The sequence below is a fragment of the Pyxicephalus adspersus genome, chromosome Z, assembly GCF_032062135.1.
Source record: "Pyxicephalus adspersus chromosome Z, UCB_Pads_2.0, whole genome shotgun sequence".
NCBI lineage: Eukaryota > Metazoa > Chordata > Amphibia > Anura > Pyxicephalidae > Pyxicephalus > Pyxicephalus adspersus.
In genome coordinates, this window is record NC_092871.1 from 15,033,884 (window position 1) to 15,047,307 (window position 13,424).

The 13,424-nt window shown below is 41.0% G+C and overlaps 1 pseudogene; it reads left to right on the top strand.

The window, feature by feature from the left end:
* Window positions 1–2,560: 2,560 nt before the first annotated feature.
* On the top strand, window positions 2,561–10,336 carry LOC140343902 (large ribosomal subunit protein uL2-like; annotated as a pseudogene).
* The last annotated feature ends 3,088 nt before the right edge of the window (window positions 10,337–13,424 follow it).

Below are 13,424 nucleotides of genomic sequence, written 5' to 3' on the forward strand. Positions count from 1 at the left end.
CGATTCATGCTCCATTTTTTCATTATAGTCAAACAGACTAATCAGTTATTTTAGTGTTGGCCTTGAAGGTGAAATAGTGAGGAAGCTCTAATGATCAGTAAAGTTCTTTTGCAAAGACTGTTTCAGTTTGCCCAGCATGGTGACCGAGCCACTTTAAGCAGTCATTGTGACGACATAGGTTTCTTTTGATTTTTCTTTTAAAGAAATCTGTGTCCTCTTCCTAGGAATTGCAGGGCATTATCACAACTGGGTGTAACTGCTATTTTACAGCCCGTCAGGAGTGACGTTCAGATGTTGGATTGCTGACCCACCCAAATGACTTAAGGGAGACCCTTGCAGTGTATTAACCCTGTCCCGGCTTGGTCATTAAATACCAGAGATCTGAAATCACTACACTCTAAGGTCCCTTTACAGACCCACAGTGTAAAACTGTGCAGTCGGCAGTTCCCAGGGGCCATGGCAAACTGCTGCTAAGCCCTGGTGGAGACAAACTGCACTGCAGTCAAACATATTTGCATGTGATTTGTCACTTTCGGGAAATTTCTCCTATAGGAATGCACTGCCTACAGCAAACAGACCTTGTAATAAAGGAATTTCAGGAACTGTGCTGCAATCTGCTTGCAAAAATGGTCCCCATTCATATTCATTTACGTGAATGGGAGCGTCTGGGATCATAGTTGAGCCCGCAACAGAATGCTACGGCCCACCCTGGGTCCCAACTGGCCCTAACCATCAGAAGGCCTTATGATATCATTGAAGATCTCTGATTGCTGTCCATACACATAATAATAAAATCAATATCATGAATAAAACAAGCACATCGATCATTAGATGGTTCACATAGAAAAGAAACAACTGGTGCTACTGGAAAGGTTAATCAGATCAATGCATCAAATTGATTATTTGACTTTCAATATGGCCAATGTAATGCAGATAAAGAGATGTAAAAGCATTTCTATAGAAGCAAAGACAAAGGTATTCAGGTCTGAATAATACTTAAAAAATATTTATGAAAAATAGGCAAACTGAGGCACATTATTATTATTGATATTACACAGTATTTATATAGCACTGACATATTACGCAGCGCTGTAGAAATTCCTTAGTCATGTCACTAGCTGTCCCTCAAAGGGGCTAATGCCCCTACCATAGTCATATGCCATTTTTACATTCTATGGTTATTTTTTGGGGGGCAAAGCCAACTACAACCTAATTGCATGTTTTTGGGATCTAGATTCACCGATCCTACATTTGTGATTTATTAGGATTACCAGTGAATGAGTAGGTGATGGATCCAAATAGTTGGATGGATTAGCAGCAAATGAACAACAGATGTGGATTTGCAGGGGGGGTGCAGATCTCCATAGGGAATATTTGGGATATTGTTGGATTACCTAGATTTGGAGCGGTGAATGTTACGAAAAGGAATCTTACAGCCTTTGCCGTTTATACCTACAGTAAGGGGTATATTTTTAAAGCAGTGAATCTAACATATCATAAAACATTCTTCACCAGGGAATGTTTCAGTGAATGTCAGATTCACTGCTGTTTAAATAAACCCCTAAATATTCCAGTATTAGCATTTCCTAATCTTAAACTATAATACTTTGGGGACAATTTTAGTATTTTTTGTTTACTTTTTCTTTCTTGGTTTTTACAAAACACCTAACTGCTTTATAATCAGAAAGTCAGAAATTCACCCAACAATGCCTGCTGACGGTGCTATTCATTTGACAATTGCTTGCCAGGAAGCCACATGAATGCCGTTGACAAATTGACAAATTGAACCCAGAACCTTGGCAAATTGATGGATTAGTATCTAACAGACAACTAGAGATGGCAGCAATTTTAAGATTCTACACCGCTGCAGCACTAAAGATTGAAAGGGAGGGGCTTAAAAAAAAAAGCATTTGGGGGGACAAGTTTCTATGTCAATGTATTTGCATACAGCACTCTCCAAAAAACATTAATATTTAACTTCATCTGGCCTAATACTTTACCCTCTATACCTTTAAACCCAAATTTACGGTAATCCTTCTAACGAATTATGAAATCTCAACTACAAACACTTTATTTCTCCTTTATCTCACTGAATTATGCCCTGCTGCTGAAGAATATTCTCCTAAAACCTACTGGGAACCAAGGGCCCTTTCACACCGGCAGTGTAGAATTCAGCAATTGGATGCTCCTGGGCACACAGGTAATAGCTGCTGTACACCTGGGAGCAGTGATGGGCACTGCTGGTAACCAGATATGCACATGGCTGTAACTGTGGCAAGATTGTTCAAACAGCAATAACGCTGCTGCTTTTTGGAACCACAAAGTGATCGGCTCCAGCCATGTGCAGGCAATGCAAATAAAAGGTTCCCATCCACTCCCATTGGCTTGAATTGGAATGGATGGGACCATGGTTGAGCTTGTGGCAGAATGCTGCAACTCACCATGGGTCTAAAATGGCCCTAACACTTTTGGGAGAGGCGATCTCCGGTCCTCACTGGTTTCTCCTGCTGACCTGATGTTGTTACTGGACCAACACTTCCAGAAGTGTCATTAACTGAACATGTCTCTTCAGCAACAGAGTGGCATTCAGTGGATTGGGATACAGGTAAGTATTTTGGTTTTTATCTTTATAGGTATATGCATTTTCGTGGCATGGTATGTTTAGGCAGAGACCATCATGCTATCGTGTTTAACTTTCCCTTTTTATTGGGACCATAGGAATCTCATTACAACCCTCTCACAATGCCTGGGTACCAGATGCTTTTCACCTCCAGCCTTCTGAATGGACAGCGAAAGGGCAGCAGAAGAAAAATTTGATCATTTCTTGGCTCCTTTTGCTCTGTCCTCCTATCAGCATTTTCTTTATCATCATATTTGCATTACAGCCCTCCTGACTGCCTTCCAGGCTTCCTTTTCTCTGAATGCTGCTGTACAAGGAACTACAAAATGTGTTGCCAGTCTGCTTTCCTTTGTGAGTTTTATATGTGTCTGGATTTCAGCTTTGTAAGTGATTACGTAGACTTTCCAAACGCTGATAACTGTGGAAGTGGAAGAGAAATAGAAAAAGTTTACATGGCTGGATTACTTTGATCTTTTTTTATCAAGACATGTATAGCAAATACAGCAGCTTCTGTCAGACGTATTTCTAACTCTTATGCTTAACATTTTTGAGTTCCATAACAATTCTTTGGATAATTATAGTACATGATTAGTGAAATCCTTCCTTTTGCCAATGTTTATAGAAACTGCTCCCAAATATATGTTATTCAGCTTATCGAAGAGCGATTGCTTTACAAAGTCTCAGTCTGCCTCCTAGGGCGCCATAATTCCCATACTGGACACAGCCATCCTTCTTATGCAGCAGAGAAGGTGAAGCCCGGCTGGGATTTATTCTCATGGAAAACACATTCTGTGTACATTAATGTCCTGGGGGAGAGGAGATTGAGATAAAGGTATAGTTGTTGACTTTTTAACAAAAAGTCAAAATTTGCATATTAGCAGGTGTGCAGTGGGGCAGGCACAGGTGGGAACGCTGTGCCCTCACTTTTTTCTGTAATTTTGCAAACAATTCTTTGGTGGTCTGCAGCTCTGGTCAGTGTGCCCCCCATCAAGGTCAGGAGAAGGACCAGGGGGGTGCACCAGCCAGAGCCACGAACCATGTCCCCCATAAGGAATTTCAGGCTCAGGCCGGTGGGGTGTCTCTCTGAACACAACCTGCCCACTCTCCCATCGCAGCCTCACACCTACTATGAGAGAGTTGGCGGGTTCTGGTATCATGATGTCACTCTGGGGGAAGTTTCTTCCTCTTTGAGTAATACATAGGCAGGGGTGTAGTGGTGTAGGCACGTGCAATGCCCCCTCTTCATTTTTTATGACTACACCCCTGGATATTAGTAACCCTGCTGTTTAGTCTACTTAAGCTGCACATTGGAAAACAAAGAGGTATGTTTTAAACAATTGATAGAGCAGATTTTGTGGCCATCACTGGGTGTATGAGTTTGGGGAATGGAAAGCTTTACTTTTCAAAAAACAAATGCTTTTTATGGCTTACCTGGGTACAGCCACAGACAGCTCTTCTAGGAAAACATCACAATGTCTTGGTAGATGGCTTCCACCCATGTCCCTCTTATCCCCACATGTTTATGGGAGCTCAGATGCCCAGTCCCCGCTGCTAGCTGCATAGCCACCCGTGTCGGCCAGCCTTGTAGCCTCCCCCACAAAACCGCAACCCTAATAATGAACAGACTCATTGAATAAATGGCTGAAGCAGCTACTTAACTGTTTTTATGCATATATATATATATATATATATATATATATATGTAACTATACATAGTTATACATAGTATAACATAGTATACATATACTACGGTTATGTATCTGTACATTTGCTCACATAAGTATCCCAAAACTCTACCATAACATTCCCTCCCTTAGGTAACCAAAAGTGATACCAGTACCCTTCATCCATCCTAACATGTTGCTCTAGGTCCTCAAGGATGTCTTCCTCCAACAGAATCCAAATAGGGTGTGCAAAGCCCTAGATTATGTGACCCCAGATGCACCACTCTGACTTGGGAACGCTACTTTCCACAATGCAGCCCCTTCACCAACATAGAAACCATATTTACACTTCCTGCAACCTCTTATCATTCTGGAGACCTCACACCTGGTCCCCTCGGTTCCAGGTGTCTCTTTACCAATACTCCCTCATTTCCCTCCCATTTTCTATGGGGGACTACACAGCAGAGTGCCTCCCGCTCATCCTCCCCTCTCTGTAGAACTGAACAGCACACTGATGTCCAATGCTTATTTGTTCTACCATCAGGGGAAATGATCATAAAAGGTGACATACTTTTAAAAACAACACACAGCTTATGCAGAATAAGAACAGATACTGAGAGTTACACCCAGCGTATAGTACAAGAGAAATGATACTGTGTAGAGACCATACATACTGAATAAGAACAGATACTGAGAATTACACTCAGGGTACAGGACAAGAGAAGTGGTACTGTGCAGAGACCATACATACAGAAATAAAGCAAAATTATGTCCAGCATACATAACAAAAGCATACATAATACATCCCCACACAAGCACACAGTGTGTTTACCGCTCCCTCCCTGCTCGGCCCCCTGCTCCTTTATTCCAGGCTTTTTTTCTCATACTCTCCCAACATACTGAGGAATTTCTAGGTCAGATCTGTGTGTGTAGCTGAGTTCTCAAACCCTGTGTTATTATTATCCCCAATCCTCCCCCCAGCCTCCACCCTGTGTGTCTGCCCTCCTCTTTGTTTACCTGCTCCCATGCCCATCAATCCTATGTTTTGTTTTCCTAATGGCCCTATATGCTCCCTGATTATCCTCCTTTTCTTTGCATTCTTCTTCTCAAATTATTCACAGTGGGGAGGGAAGGGGGATGTACAGTTAAAGGAGCAGCAGATTTAATTGCAAAGTTTGGTGTATATTCATAAAAGTCCACAGCACCTCCCGCTATGGACAGCAATGTAAACAGCTGCATGTGCAGACCTGGTGTCTTGCGTTCAGTAGAATTGGATGCATTCTTACTGCTTCAATTAGCCTACAAATTGTTGTAGATTACATCTGAGCGGTGAATCACTGATATGATATAAAGTCACCATCTACATTTCTGCATATGTGCACCACGTCATACCTGCGCAGACCTATGACCCAATGACAGTTACCTCTATATTATATGACTTTTTATATTTTTCACTTACACATATAAACATCACTTTGTGTTGTGTTCTTGCTTTGAAGCAAAGTTGGTGTAAATAGTGAAAAAATATAGACCGACATTTCTGCAAATGTTAGCTTGTCATCCTGATCCTCTAACAGTTGTGAGCTGTGGACCAAGAGGATGTAGCCAGTGAAGTTGGAGTGAAGTCAGTAATCCAGATCCCATACTTGACTTGAATCTGATCTCAGAAGTGACAATATGTTTTTTTTTATTAGCCTTGTTTAGACAGCCGCCTATGAAGGCCACTAACCCAATGATATTATTATTATTATTATCATTAAGCTATATTTATAGATTACATTAACATTAAAAAGGGTTTCCAGTCTTGACGGACAGCTTGGGCCTAGTGCACTATGGGACGTGATCAGGGGACTGAGAAAAGGCACAAGATCTGATTTCATGGCAAATGTCAAGCACAGGTAAAGCTTTAGCTAAGCTAAGCCCGGGGGTGTTGATTTTGCATAACATCATGGCTACAATAAAAGCATTGTAAAAGACATTATCCACAATCTGAGCCGTGGTGCTTCACTTGCTTTAACTTCCCTGGTGGTATTCCTGACTGTGGCTCGGATGGATTTTCCATACCAAAAGTGGTAACCCTGAACCACACTCAGGGTGGAATTTCCATGAAGATTAAAAGTCCTACCTAGTTCCCACATTCCAGCAGCATCCTCCAGCATTGTCCGCATCTTCCTCCAGCGATGCCCAGCATCCTTTTCCCCTGGCGATACCAGCCGGGCATCTTTGTAACCTTGCAATGCCCGGCAGGAATCTGCGTCCCCGGCGTGTGAACGCTGGGGACGCAGGGCCAGGGAAAGCAGATGCTGACCGGACATCTGCTTGCCAGTCTTGGGCTCGTGGGCAGGACCGTTAGCTATGAAATTTGTCCGTTTTGTACTGCTTTTAAAAATCCTCATTATTTGTACCACCAGGAAGGTTAAGCAACCCTTACTGATTCAAAAAGAGGTCTAAACTTTTCAGTGCAGCTAAAGGTAGCCATACTGGTCAATTTGTGTACTGTGCCAGAAAAGCTCAGCTAAACATTGGAAATGCCCTCCCTGTTGGAATCATACCTGAAGGATCCATTCAGTGTTGTGTAGAAGAGAAACCATGTGATCATGGCAAGCTGGCCCATGCATCCGTTAGTTATGCCACAGTCATCTCCCATAACCCTGAAACCAAGGCCAGAATAAAGCTGCCTTCTGGCTCCAGGAAAGTGATCTCTACTGCAAACAGAGCAATTGTTGGTGTTGTTGCTGGTGGTGGATGTATAGACAAGCCCATCATGGTTGTACTTACTACAAATACAAGGTTAAGAGAAACGTCTGGCCACGTATCCGTGTTGTGCCTATGAATCCTGTTGAACCCCTTCAGTGGTGGTAACCATCAGCAGATTGCAAACCATCTACTATCAGGAGAGAGGTTGGTCACAAAGACAGTCCTATTGCTGCTCTTCTTATTGGACGACAATTGGGAATAAAATGTTCAGCCAGCCGTATACATATTTCAATATTGCACACATTTTTAATGTTCCTGCTTTTTAGTTACATTAACCAGGGTATACAAATGGTGAAAAAGGTTTATATTATTTTGACCCTATAAATATTCCTATATTTTTATCTCAGATGAGTTGGGTAGTCATACCTGTTTGCTCAGCAGTATTTTTCCAGAAAATAAGGTTTGTTCCATGCTTATTGTCAGCCTCATATACGACCTGATACTTCTCTTGGAAGAAATGTGTGCACTGGAATGCCTAAGTTAATTCATCCCACCAGTGATAATAAGATTTAATGTGACCTACTGTCTATAGCAGCTGGCTGATCCTTCTAACAATTCTAAACTATGTCTAGACACAGGGTGGTCCTCTCTCTAGCTGCTGTTTATACCAAGGTAAAGTGACCACATAAAGATTTATGATGATCCATTTTGCAATAGGGGAGTTACAGAACAAATCTTTGTTTTTAGCTAAGTGTGATTTAAAGCATTTAAAACCCCCAAAAAATGAAAACATATATATTACAGTTTACTGAGAGCTCTATTCCTGCACTATACTGTGAATGCACTATGCAATGGTGACTTCTTCTGAAAGGACAGGTCTTTTACAAAATGTACTCACAGTATGAACTCAGCCTTCTGGGGTAAATGATGCTGGGGGTCATTCTATTCAGAAAGACTGAGGACATTCAGTACTGAATATTGAACCATGGCTGTAGGTGGAGCTGTGTTTTTATTTTTATTTCAGGAAGTCAAAGGTTAGCTCAGAGTTCTTCTTTAAGAACTAAAACTGTGAGTTTTGAGTCAGTGCTTGGGCCTAATTAGGCCCCTTTTAAACTTGCGGTCAAAAACTACATAGTTGCTGCAAACTGCTGCTATGGTGGAATGGCAAATCATACTGCAGGTAAATCCATTTGTGTGTGTTCCCCTTGCATTGGTTCTTCCTATAGAGGAGAAAAAAAAAAAACTTACGGCCAGTAGCAACATGTCGCTTCCAGGAACCATGCCACAGCCCCATTGCAGCTGCAAACACTTGTACAAAGTTGTTTCCAACCACCCCCTTTAAGTTGAATGTATACATAATACATCATGATTTTCAAAAAAAAAGGTTTGAAAAGAACTTTGCATGCAAATGTAATTTTCAGCTTCAGCTACTGAGGAATGTAAGCATCAGAATTTTTGCAACAGAACTGTAAAAAGACAGAAAAACACATGTGAAAATAGCTCAGAGCTTCATTTGCTACAAAGAATAAAATACCTGCACAATGTTTTATATGTTCCAGGCTGAAACTGATACTTGACTAAGAGCTGGGAATGGGTGGGCTTCTTATTTGTTGTTCCTGCTCCAGCACTGAATACTCCTTGCCACTCAGAAGTAGACAAGGGGCCATGTAACTCCAGCCATTAATTTACAGAAAAAAATGTAATCACTAACTTTTGTAGTGATTTGTAGCTCATTTGCTTAGCTTAGCTACAAATTGCTGTTTGAAAACACTGTTAATTGCTACCATTAGCTATACATAGCAGTTCTCTGCTACTAAATCAGCTGTGATGTCTTTGTAGTAATCTTTGATGTTACTTTGTATCTTTTAGGTATTATATTAAATTATATAGTAAATCCTATTATGTTTTCTTTTGATTTGTATTTGTTTTTGGATAGTGACAGTTGGGAATGTGAGGGATTCTATAGTTGGATTGAATGACATTGTGTGGAGTGTCTACAGGTCTTCATGTGTCAAAAAAGTATTCAGGGCATACATTCTAAAATAAAAAATATTTGTCAGGCTAAACTGAAGCGGGTGTTTGTCAACCATGCTGTACACCTCCCCTTGGCACTGATTTGCAAGCATTCTATAGTTCATATGTACACACATACTCCCTAGTTCTCCCTCTTCCCCTCTCCATAGAACAGTACAGCACTGTGTGTACAGCACTCATTCGCTCATCTGTCACCCTTTTGTCTCTGGAGATGATCATGAAAGCCAATTTCTGGTGTAAGACTAGGTACACACGTGCATTGGTTATCGTCCCATAATCATGTCAGGGCTCATATCGGACGAGAATCTTCCGTGTGTACAGGGCTCGTCATCCAGCATCCAAACCAATGGCCTGGCGGATCCATGGACGATGGTTGACGATCGATCTTAATGGAAGCGAAGCGGAGACAGTGCAGCAGAGTGCCGCTCCGTCAATCTCCCACCTCCCACCTCTCCATAGAGCAGAACGGTGATGTACGTGCACCGTGCAGTCATTAGTCATTGGAAAGGATTGTGAGATCCTTTCCAACAACAATTATTGCACTTGTGTACATAGCCTATTTCACATTCATAAGCCTAATGCAGCAGATTCACTTTTAAAAAATGCTCATCTCAACTTAGCCCTTCTATTACAAAAAATGAATACATTATTCATAAAAAACCTGACAAAGATCACAGATATCTTTTATTAATCATTGTCATTAGACACTATTTATATAGCGCCAACATATTACGGAGCGCTTTACAAAGTCCATAGTGATGTCACTAGCTGTCCCTCAAAGGGGCTCACAATCTAATGTCCTTACCATAGTCATATGTCTTTATGTCTTTATGGTAGGTTAATTTTTGGAGGGAAAGCCAATTACCTTAATTGCATTTTTTGTGGGATGCGGGATGAAACCCACGCAGATTCAGGGAGAACCTGCAAATTCCATGAGAGACTCCAGGATTCAAACATGGAACCTAGCTCTGCAAAGGCCAGAGAGCTATCCACTGTGCCAACTGTAATAAAGTTTATTAGAATATAGGTAAATATTTGATCTTGATTATTTTTGATTGGTTGCAGCAGAATATTGATGTATATTATTTGCTCTTTACATGATCATGTTGGGTAGGAATGAATGTGCTGAATGAATGTGTATAATGTGTTTAAAAAACTTCCCTCTTTCTTTTCACAGCCCCTCTGTATAGTCCTACGAGTGTCCCTGTGGGAATGTTTGTTAGCACACAGAGTGGGTAGAGCTGTGTCTTTGCCTCCAGTTAGTGGCATTGTCCCAACCAGCACACATCCAGGAAAGCTGAGTCAGAGGAGACGCGTGTGAACCTCCGCCGAGTCACCATTCTCCTTTCACCCTATAGCTAGTCATGGCCCTTTGTCTATTGTTCTCCCTGCCCACAATTCACCTGTATGTCAGAGGAGCAGGTTCAGCATAAAACTCTCAGCTCTCCCTGCTTCTGAACTTCCCCACGATAATAACTCAGAAACCCTGACTAATGTTCAGTGACAGATGTAAAACATTAGGAGGTTGTAGTGACTACTGACACAAGCATAAAGAGAACCTGTCATAGCTTAAGGCTGCATACACACATCCAATGGTTCTCATCTGACAGTTGGCTCAGGGCTGATATCAGACGAGAATCTGGCGTGTGTACAGTGCCCGTCGTCCATCATCTGAACGACTGTCCTGGCGGATCCACGGACGATGGATGACAAACGATCGTAATAGAAGCGAAGGGGGAGAGTGCGCAGCGGATGCCGCTCCTTCATTCTCCCCCTCTCCTCTCCATAGAGCAGAACGGCACTGTATGTACAGCACTTGTTCATGCATCATGCAGTGCTTAGTCGTTGAAAAGGATCGTGAAAGATCCTTTCCAACGACAATTATTGCACGTGTGTACCCAGCTTAAAGCCTTGTAAGTAGACTCAGCAGATAACTAGATCAGATCAACATCAGATAATCGTCACCATAAATGAATGGTCATGCTTGTTTGAGATGAAAGTCTGATATGTGTACAGTGGTCCACATGGAGGATTGGTAAACAACTGTTCAGGAACGACCCCTGTTCATTTCTATGGAGGAGTGCACAGACAAATGTAGTAGATGTTGGAGTAATAAAAAGGTCTCCACATCACACCAATATGGCTTGGTTCCTCCAATAGAAAGACAGTTGTAAACTTTACTTCAAGAGCTTGCATTACATACAAAAAAAGATCAGCTGGGTGTGATACAATCACCGGTGTCCTAATTAAAGTTTTCCTTTCTTAAGGGCATTGCATAGGCTAAGTACATATGTGCAATAATTGTCATTGGAAAGGATCTTTCACAATCCTTGCCAATGACAAATGAATGATACGTACAGCACTGTTCTGCTCTATGGAGAAGGGAGGGGGAGAAGGACCAAGATTCGGGTCCGATATCAGCCCTGAGCCGATTATCAGATGAGAACCGTTTCACATGTGTACATAGCCAAACCTAAGAGAAAACCAGTACTGAATTTGGTGAACTTTTGTTTTTTTGGGGCAATGCAATTAGCATTATAATTATAAAATATATTAAAACTTTTATAAAATTGCGTGACTGTAGCTACAAATAAATACAAATAAAGCCATGAGGAAGCAACAATTAGGAACTTTGGGAATAGATATATTGGGCCTGATTTATCAAAGCCCTCCAAGGCTGGAGAGGATACACTTTCATCACTGAAGCTGGGTGATCCAGCAAATGTGGAATTGATTTAATGTAAGATAGACAAGTAATTGTCTATTGCCTAGCAAATGTTTTGAATCCTGGACCAGGTCCATTCCAGGATTGCTGGATCTCCCAGCTTTACTGAGGAAAGTATATTCTCTCGAGCCTTAGAGAGCTTTGATAAATCAGGAACATAGTGAGAAGCAATAGCATGCCATACTATTTGGACACATTCCATGTTCCATGGGGAACGATATTAATAGTTATGGTGTGGCTATATTAAAGGAGATTCGGCAAAGTGATTGGGAAAAAAAACATGAAGAGATTTACTTCATATATTGTATCCGTCCTAATTCATGTTGGTCACTCTGATTCCTAATGACTAACAGACCTTTCTTGTCAGGCAAGTCCAAGGATTAAGTCCTTAGAATGCCACACATGATGTCCCTTCACTCTATAGTCAATTAGAAGATCGTATGACTGAGATGTCTTTGCAGTTCCAGCTTGGACACTATCTCCCTCTACCTCTAGGGAATGCTTCAAAGCTTTTTTCCTGCTTCAGGCATCTTTCACACTCTTTGCTAAAAGGGTTAATCATGTTGTTATAACCTATGGGGTCAATAGATCAGTGTCACCTAGTGAGAGGATCTGTCTAGTAACAGATACAGAAGTGTCATGTTTAATAGTTTAACTTCACTTTTTTTAACTTTCAGAGCACATGCTGGCCATACACAATTAGATTTTGATTGGACTATTAAACCAATTTGTACAGCTAACTTTTTAAAATTGGCTTATCATAGTGGACCAAACATGACACATTGAATCAAAGAATCCTGTAATTGCAAATGTAGAGCAACAGGATGACTTTATTGGTAGCTTCATTGGCAACTCTCTTTACATTTCATCCACTATTGCTCTGCTTGGCTGCTAGGACTAAAGAGAAATACTTGGCACTTTTTGTATATAGGGGACACAAAAGTCTTCCTCCTATATGACATCTCTTGTGTTTGTTGAGTGGCCAAGATTGCTTAGCCCCCTGTGTATGTTTCAAATCAGTGATTTTTCAGTTTTAAGGAATAGGGGAGGATGAATGAGTGGTTTACTAATGTACTCTCTTCTATTAGAAAATACAGCAGTGGTCTCTAATCATTCATTGATCCACTGGGATGGACATTGGGAGACCACTGTTCACATGCTTGATTTTTGTCCAAAATGATCACAATAGTTTGTCTCAAGCAACAATAATTTGGAATGTGTAAGTAGTTAAAGGATGCCTACAACAACGAAAGATGAGTTCATTTTAAATATACTTGTAATAGAGAAATATGAAAGCTGCCGTATCTGACCTCTTCTTCTAAAATTGATAGCTGGCTGGTATTCTAATTCATTGTCTTTAATACACTCTGTAAAACTGACCCAGGACAAATTTTCAGATCAGAAGTCTACATTTCTGTTTTCATATGGGGTCAGTGGCTGAAAAAGCATCAGAGAAAACTGTTTCCAAGGGAAAAAAAAATCTATCAATGATTACAACTCATTTGGAGATTCACATTGTCTTGCTGCCATATTGAACCTGTTGCTTTTTTGGCGTGCGAGAAAGAAAGATCATCAAATACTGGATTTAAAACTGGAAGTTCCGTAATGTGTTTTTGAGATGAATTGAAACTCAAAGAAGGAAGATAAACATAAACAAGTTGCCTGAATGAATTTTTTTTTGCTA